At 31.1% G+C, this 9,243-nt stretch overlaps 1 pseudogene; it reads left to right on the top strand.

Annotated features, from left to right (window-relative positions):
- Window positions 1–592: 592 nt before the first annotated feature.
- On the top strand, window positions 593–1,138 carry LOC129916041 (40S ribosomal protein S18-like; annotated as a pseudogene).
- The last annotated feature ends 8,105 nt before the right edge of the window (window positions 1,139–9,243 follow it).

Raw genomic sequence — 9,243 nt, 5'->3', positions numbered from 1 at the left:
CTCAGAACTTAAAAAAGAATTTGTTATGTGATACTGAAATCTCTTGAGTAAGATTATTTTCAAAATGTTGAAGTTTTAGAACATGAACGAAAATTAAAAGTAAACAAAATTTTTGGTATTCAAACAAACTATTTTACCATATTTTGGGGATGTGGTCATATTTTTAGCGAACGCTATGCTGGATTAGTATTATTTTGATTCGTTCGATAATATTAGTTGAGCTGTAGTGTTTTGTATGGAAACAAAATCCGTATAAGTATTATATTCAAAGCTTTTTAAAAGAAATTGAATCTAGTAGGTACACAAAAATAATATCTTAAGGGCAAGACACTGCTTACCAGCAAATAAAAGAAGCCGCCATATCTTCTATTTTTTGATATGATGAAGTGAATAAAATATGTTTTAAATAGGGAAGCTTTCTGTGGCCTTGCTGTGTGGAGGTCAATTCTGTTGATGAAATTCGTCATCGGCAAAATGTTAAAGAAGGATATCATTTCTCAAATCTTTTTAGTTTTTTGCAATGTTCCAGTTCAATACGTTCGTCTGACAAAATTTGGCGAATTTTGTTTGCTTTTTTCCCTTGAATTCGGTGAACTCTGAAGGCAAAATGTCTCTCGTTATTCCAGAGAAGTTTCAACACATTCTTCGTATCATGAATACGAATATTGATGGTAAACCATCGCTATGACCGCCATCAAGGGTGTTGGTCGTCGTTATGCCAACATTGTGCTCAAGAAGGCCGACGTTGATCTCACCAAGCGCGCCGGAGAGTGCTCTGATGAAGAGGTTGACAAGATTGTCACCATCATTCAAAATCCAAGACACTACAAGATTCCAAACTGGTTCCTCAACAGGCAAAAGGATGTTGTCGATGGTAAATACCAACAATACACCTCTTCTTCATTGGACTCGAAACTCCGTGATGATTTGGAACGCTTGAAGAAAATCCGTGCCCATCGTGGTATGCGTCATTACTGGGGTCTCCGTGCCCGTGGTCAACATACCAAAACAACTGGTCGTCGTGGTCGCACTGTTGGTGTTTCCAAGAAGAAGTAAACATGCATAAATTGATATGAATGCTTTTCATAGTCGTGTGATTTTTTTAAGGAAATAAAATTAAAATACAACAAAAAAAAAATAACAGTGTCATCAAGCCTCCTAAAAAACCTCAATAGTACTTTAGCAATAAAGTGGCAACTTATCAAACCTTTATCATGTTTACTATAATTGTCAAAATACTTTCGTCTCTTTTTAATAAGAAGAGTACTTACGTTTAAGTATATATACCTTTGATTAAACATAACCTAACTAAAATTAATCGCGCGTTTTTTCTAATTGTTCTTTTGCAAATTGATCTCGTATTAGAAGGTACATTAAGTTAAATTCATATATATATTATAATTCAACCTTGATTTTCCTTTTTTATATTAATTTCTAGATTAATAATAATTCAAGAATATTTCAAGATTATAAAGTTTAATTCAAGAAAATTGTTCCAAGTTTTATTCAAGAAAATACCAATTGTAAGTTATACATTTATACCTAAATTAAGATATTTCCTTATTGAAATTTATTGAATTTTTAGGAAATAAAATCGAAAGTTTACCAGATTGTATATTATTCTGAGTTCGATATTTGTTATTTGGAAACTAAACTTGAAGTGGAACGACAAACAGTATTTTGTACATACTAAATTTGCTAGATCTGTTGCATTTTTTGAAACAACTATCGATTTGTTAATCATCAATGGCCAGCCAATTATAGAAGCAATGTAAGCAACCTTATCTAAGGCAATTTAAATATTATTATTAAATATCACTTAGGGCTAATTTTTTGAATAGTTAGATAAACCTAAGTTAGAGCTTATTCCTAGGAATAAAAGTTTTTTTTTATAGTGACATTTATTCTTCTGATAGTCTATCTAACGATTGAAAAAGCAGGGCTTAATCTAATAAATACAACTGAATGTTTTTTATATTGTAAACCGCTGATTAATACCTGAAAACGGACGAATTCCAAAATATCGCCAAAATTATTTTTTTTGTCTTTACTATTTTAATAGAGGTAGGTATTTTAAATTCCCATACAATTTTAAAACAAAATTTAAAAAAAAATATATTTTCAATGCAATTTTTTTTACAAAACTTTGCGATTCGTTTGCCTGAGGTTAGGAAGACTTTTAATTCAAAAGTTAAAACTGTTATTAAGTAAAAACGATTTTCATATTATTTTTCTGGGCTAGCGGAAAACAATGAACAGTTGTTTTAAGGCAAATTATTCAATCGAAGTACTCGTACAGTACATTTTATTTTTAGGAGGATAGCCTCAATTGGTCAAAATTAAAGCCTAGTACGCTGCTGAGAAACGAAAAATCCCATACAAAAATGAAACAACGAAATGGTAAACCAAAAATTTCGTTCAACTTTTCGTTCTGTAGTACGCTGTTCGGCACAACGAAATTGAAAGTCTAAACTTCTTTTTCGCACACAAACAATTGCCGGGGACATTCATTGTGTGTGGAAAAATGACATGTTGAGTTTTTTTGTTTGTTTTTGTTGTTCATTTTGTAATTGCATGTCCTTCTGCGATGCGTGTTTGCTTTTTTTTCATTTATGTTTTGCAATTTTTGAGTATTTTTCGGTCCAGATTTCGCAAGCATTTCGTTGTCCTCGTGGAGACCGACGAAAAATTTCGTTTCACATCAGCAGCGTTCTAGGCTTTAAGGCTTAACGCTAAACTTAAACGAATCTCATACCGTTTTTGTTTGGTTATTTTTAGAACTACATTCGGAACTTTTCGATTCAAAATGCAAGACGCACAAATTTTAATGTTTAATAATTCAAAAAGCCCATTTTCAGGTTTATGCCTGCTATCAAAACTTTTGAAAAAAAAAAAAAAAAAAATTGGCATGACCCCCCCCCCAAGAAGCAAACCTGTATACGCCCCTGATAAGACATTTTAACAGTGTAAAATATTGTTGGTTACCGTTCCCTCTTTCCCATAAACTAAGATATGTATAAAAACATAATATGTTAAAAATTTCTTTCTTTTATTAAATATATTTTAATTTTTTTTGTTATAGGTACATATTTAGAGATTGAAAATCGTAATCTCGATATTTTATTGAACCGGCAAAAGGGGAAAAATCAACACAAGATAAAAACCATATTAAAGGGGATTCTCAACAAATCCTGTACCCTTGAAATTGTCATTGCAAAATAAAGCAAACGCATCATGTTCGCAAAACCTAGAATTAAGTAAGTGTTGCATTTTATTTTATTTCTCCAAATATTTAAATTTAGTTTTAACTTAATATTATTAAAATTCCCCAAATTATTCTATATGATGTTCATAAGTACCTAAATTCTTTATATTTTGATCTTTCCCCAACTTATTCAATTTTGTATTGTTTTTTTTTTTCAGCTCCAGAGCCTTATGCTGCCGATTACAATAAGGTAAAAGTTAATTTTACCTTCTATTTCAATTTTTTAAACCAAATAGTATGTACATAGTCACTTTGCTAATACAAACATTTTTCTATCTTTCCAGATGGTGCATCCATTAAGAAAGAAAAATTAAATTAAAAATTTAATTTATAGTGATCAATAAAATATTTTTATAACGTTTAAACTTAATCATTTCTTTTATTTCATTTCTTTTTTTTTAGATTTTGGGATGTTTTCTTCTGCTGTTTGTTTGTTTGGAATACAACTTTTTTAGGAACAAATTAAAGGCTTGGAGTGGTAATGTATTATGAGCATTAATGTTAATAAATGCATACATTTTTATGAAAAGTGCATTATATTTTATGAAAACAATCATAAAACTTTGAGAAAAATTCATAGTTTTTATGATTCTTTTCATAAAATTTAAGCAACATTTCATTTAAATGTTTATGAAATTTATGAAAAAAATCATAAAATTTAAGAAATAATCTTAAAATGTAAGAAACTTTTCTTAAACTTTGTTCTTAAATTATAGAAGAAAAAAACAAGTATTTAAGAAATAATTCTTAAATTGTATGAATTTTTCTTAAAATCTAAGAAACTTTTCTTAAACATTTTCAAAAATTTTCGAATCCGTTTATGAACAGAATTCTTAAAATTTAAGAACTTATTCTTAATTTTTAAGAAAGATTCATTCCCTTATGAATTTGTTCATAAAAAGATTCTTAAATTTAATGAACTTGTACATTGGCTCATTTGCCATGAATTTTAACATTAATTTAATGTACAAATTCATTAATTTTTATGTACCTTTTTGGTTCAGTGTAGCACATTGCTAGATTTATTCTTTGTAAGTCATCCAGAAAAGGTTATTAACTTTGACCAACTTTCCGCTTCATGTTTCTCCCTTCATGATTTAATTTATATCACTTTCGATGTATTACCTAATTGCTCACAACCAGCTTATGTATACAGAGATTTCAGAAATGTAAACAGTTCACTTTTAGAGTCTGAACTTAAAAAAATCGAATGGTTTCGCGTTTATGGTATGCTCTCAACTGATGAGCAAATATCTTTTTTGAACAACAATATATTAAAACTATTTAATGACTTCGTACCTCTAAAAAATAAAATACTTAAGAAAAATGACTCGTCGTGGTTTAATAACAACATTATGCAGCGTATACGTCGTCGTAATGCAGCATATAAAAGATGGAAAAGATAAAAACTTGAAGCTCTACTGAGCAGTTATAAGATATTACGAAACAAAGTGACATCAGAAATACGCGAAGCAAAAAGAAGATTTTTTGCTCCAAGATTTGACCCGTCACTAGATACTAAAACACTTTGGAAAAATATAAAAGAACTGGGAATAAACTACAAGACCCCCAAAGATATTGACTGCAACGAGTTAAATAAAAGTTTTGTTTCTCAATCATTCTCAGGTTCTTATAAAAATTCAAATTATCCGAACGAATCAGTCTCCAAGACTTCTAGTACCGATACTAATACTGGTTTTAGCTTTAGGGCGATTGATGAAACTGATATCGTAAAAGCCTTAATGGCTACAAAGTCCAATTCAGTTGGCTTTGATGAAATGCATCCTTTATTTTTAAGGCAATACCTACTTCCATACATTTTAAAAGCTCTCACTCATGTTTTTAATTGAATTCTTATGACATGAGTATTCCCAATGGAATGGAAAAAGGCAAAGATTATGCCTGTACCCAAAAATAAAGATGCAAATGATTTTTAGACATATTGCAATATTGTCATACTTATCCAAGGCACTTGAAAACAGGGGCGGATCCAGGATTTTTTTCTGGGGGGGGGGGGGGCACAAGGGACGGATTGGAAAAAAACAGTAATAACAGTCATACGACTGACTAACAAGCAGCGAATTTTAACGACCCACAGTGTGGTATTTTGGTCTAAAACCTGGCCAAAAATATTTAGGCACATTTCCCACATCAAATAGGTACCAAATGACCAAAAAGATATTCGGAAGGAAAAATTTTCATTTTCTTATTACAGTAAAAGCCATTTAAGTGCTTACCCACTTACCCCTCGATTACATGGGAGGAAAAAATATAAAAAATCAGAAAATGCACGTACAATCCTGTGCTATATTAAAGTTAGTAATTTGTTCTTTATTTTATTTCTTTACTTAAGTTGTTTCATCAAATAGTTTTTGAGAAATTAAGTTTTAAAGATGAAATTTTGAAAAAAGAAATGTTTACGTTTTTTAGTTGATTTTGTATAAAATTTTGCAATATTATGGACATATTTATACCATTACTTAATGACCTAGTAGTTTTTAGTCAAATACTAAGGACTTCATTCTAATAAATATTAAAGTTCCTAAGAATAACAAAAAAAACTGAATCATACTTTTTTGCCGGGAAACCCAGTTTTGTTTTATTTTATTTGCATTAACCCCTTGTAACCCAAGGTCGTAAATTTTAAAATTAATAAGTGAATCGATTGGCCTTTATCTTTAATAAAACACGTATTTTTTAAATATTCAATAAAGTCATTATTTACTTAGTTATTTCGATATTTAGGGAGTAAAAAAAAGCTTAAATAATTTATTTTTATATAAAAATGCAAAAATTCAAGCAAAAAACTATCTAATATTAATTTTTAGGCACATTCCTAAAATCCAAAAATAAAACCCCAACAAGTGGCAGCGGTGCAGTGGTGCGAAGCGTAGTGCGTCGGCCTCCCAACCGCTTAGTCGTGAGTTCAAGCCCAGCTCGGGAAATTTTCAAAATCAATTGAACATAAGCGACTTAGCACCACTGAAAGGAGTCTGATGATCGGGTTGGTGGTCCCCGTGAAATAGCTATAACTCCAGCCTATGCACTTGGTGGTAACACACACAAGTTGTTGTTGTTCATTCAAAACCCCGTGGGTTTACTAATAAAAACTATTTTTTTCTGAATTTCGTAGTTTTTACTCAAATTTGCTTATTTTCAAAAAAAGCCCAACTTTCAACATTAACTGTCAATTAAAAACTATTGGTGCTATTTATTAAAAATTTGAAGTACTATTTCGATAAAGCAATACTTAAAGATTATATTAGAAGCTTCAAAAGCAACAAAAAAAAATAGTTTGTACAGCTTTCATGCGATCTTTTTCGGTTTGTTACAGAAATGTCACATGGGGCTACAAGGGGTTAAATTGTTTTATATCTCAAGATATCTCAAATTGTAGGTCTCTTGGAGCCAAATTGACCAAGTTATGAGTATTTTAATACTTCGCTTACGAACGTTTTAGTCTTTAAGTCTAGAGTTCAAAACTTTAAATCGTTATCCCCACAACTAATGTTTTCAACGCCGCCGCCGCGTCGGTGCCCCTCATAACTTCAAAACTACTGCACCGATTCTTTTGAAATTTGAAATTTTTACATATTTTTAAAGGTATCCCTGGGCCCTATTTCATAAAACTACAAGACTAATAATTATTTGTGAATTTACTTGTAGCTTGTAAATTATCAGCAAATTTCTGTTTCATAAAGAATTTCAATAGACTAATAATTACAAGTAAGTAGACTTGTAGCTACAAGTGAAATTTACAAGTGCGGCGAATATTTCTGTTTCATAAAAGTATTTGTAAAATTTTTATTAGTGATAGACTTGTAGCTACAAGCGATTTTTTTACAAGAGTAGAAAGACTAATAAAAAGAAAATATGATGGCTAATTTTGGTTGCTTTGGGTTTTAAATGTAATTCATGGATAACGTTGTATCACTAAAATGGATCTTAAATTATCAAGCATTATAATCAAGAATTTACAACAATTTTTGGGTGTCATGGGAAGAAAAAAATATACTAGTTTTGTTGTCCCTTTAAGGAACGTGAATGGACGTCGTTTGGCAGTTAAAGTGCAATAACAATGCAGTCTTTTAAATTTTTATGATATCAAAAATTAGTTCGCACTAAAATCAATCTTCCATTCCTAGTTACAAAAAGTCTTGTCTTTTAAATCATTATGCATTCATCTTCCTGCAATATGCACTCAAAATAGAAGCTTTTGATTGTAAGTAATTGCGGTTAAAGGATATAAAGGAAACGATTTGAATTTAACTTTTTGATATAGTAAGAAGGATTTGTATTGGTGCCGGGCATTTGTATGGTACTTAAAAAAAAATTGCATCGTTATAGCATTGAATTTTCATATGCTGTTGCTGTAGGGATTTCAACATTCATACACACAATTCGATAGTTTCATTAGTTTAAATTTTTCGTTACCTACTGCATTAGATTTGGAGCGCATGGGTTTGAAGACTATCTAGGAACTTTTGATGCTTAATATAACGCTAAGACCACTAAAATATTTTTTTTGATGGTAAAGAATTTTTTAAACAAAAAGTGCAAAAAGTTCCCGAGGCATTTCCACCCCACAACGCGGAAAAGTAATTAATATTAAATTTGGTTATTTATCCTTAAAGATTAATTTACTTAGAGATAAATATTTACTTCATTTATGAGTTTAAGCTTTTTTGACGAAAGTTGCAAAAGATGATTTGTTTTGCCAAGTAATATTTAGTGCATCAATGTTTTAGTTTAAAGAAATTTCACAACATTTTGCCATTCAAAAATCGAACACAACAATACTGATTCATCTTTAAAGCTCGATTTCATTTGTTTGTAGCTTTTTTTTTAAATCGCAAAAAATCACGTGCCCCCGTGCCCCCCCCCCCCCTGGATCCGCCGTTGCTTGAAAAAATAATGAATGCTCAGATAAGAGAATATCTTAACATGAGAAGTTTATTAAATTTCAATCAGTCTGGGTTTCGCACAGTTGCACGACTGCGTTGATTAAGATATTTGAAGACATTCGTAAATCATTAGAAAACGACAAAGCCACCATACTTACTCTTTAAGACTTTTCTAAAGCGTTCGACACAGTCGATCACCATGTTTTGTGTTGCAAGCTCGAGAGCCAGTTTAATTTTTCTTTTCCAGCTACCAAACTTATATGCTCCTATCTCAATGAAAGGGTTCAAGCCGTTGTTGTAGGTGATTCGAAATCTTCGTTTATTTCCGTAACGAGGGGCGTACCGCAAGGATCTATTTTGGGCCCATTGTTATTTTGCCTTTACATAAACGATCTTTCTCTTAGCTCTATAAATTCATCCATAGATATGTATGCGGACGATGTCCAACTGCAATACAGTTGTCCTTTGAAGAATGTAATAAGTGTTATAAATGCGGTTAATGGGGATCTTAAAAAAGTCCTTGTCTGGTCACGGAGAAATGCTCTCTGTTTGAATGCGAAAAAGTCACAGTGTCTTATAATATGTAGAAAGGTAATTGATAGCACAAATCTGCCGAAAGTAAGGCTGGATGACAGAGTTATCGATTTTGTTTCATCAGCCAGAAATCTTGGTATTGCCTTTAATAACACACTAACCAGGAAAAATCACATAAATTTGACTCTGGTAAAAGTTTATGGTAGCCTTCGCACCATATGGCCTTCTCACCACTTAACACCAGTCAACACCAAGAAAATGTTAGCAAGAACTTTACTTTTACCAATTATTACGTTTGGCTGTGAGATTTTTTCAAATTGTGACTGTGAAGATCGACGGCGTCTTAATGTTGCATACAATAGTATAGCTCGTTACGTATTCGGTTTAAAAAGGTATGGCCATATTTCCTCATTTGCCTTATCACTACATGGACTCACTCTTGAAAGCATATTTAAATATAAGAAAATTACTTTACTTCATAACACAAGCATAGAAAGCATATTTAAATATAAGAAAATTACTTTACTTCATAACATATTG

This window comes from Episyrphus balteatus, chromosome 1 (genome assembly GCF_945859705.1).
Source record: "Episyrphus balteatus chromosome 1, idEpiBalt1.1, whole genome shotgun sequence".
Taxonomy (NCBI): Eukaryota; Metazoa; Arthropoda; class Insecta; order Diptera; family Syrphidae; genus Episyrphus; species Episyrphus balteatus.
The sequence above is the reverse complement of the archived record's forward strand: the minus strand, read 5'-3'. Positions and strand labels throughout refer to the sequence as shown.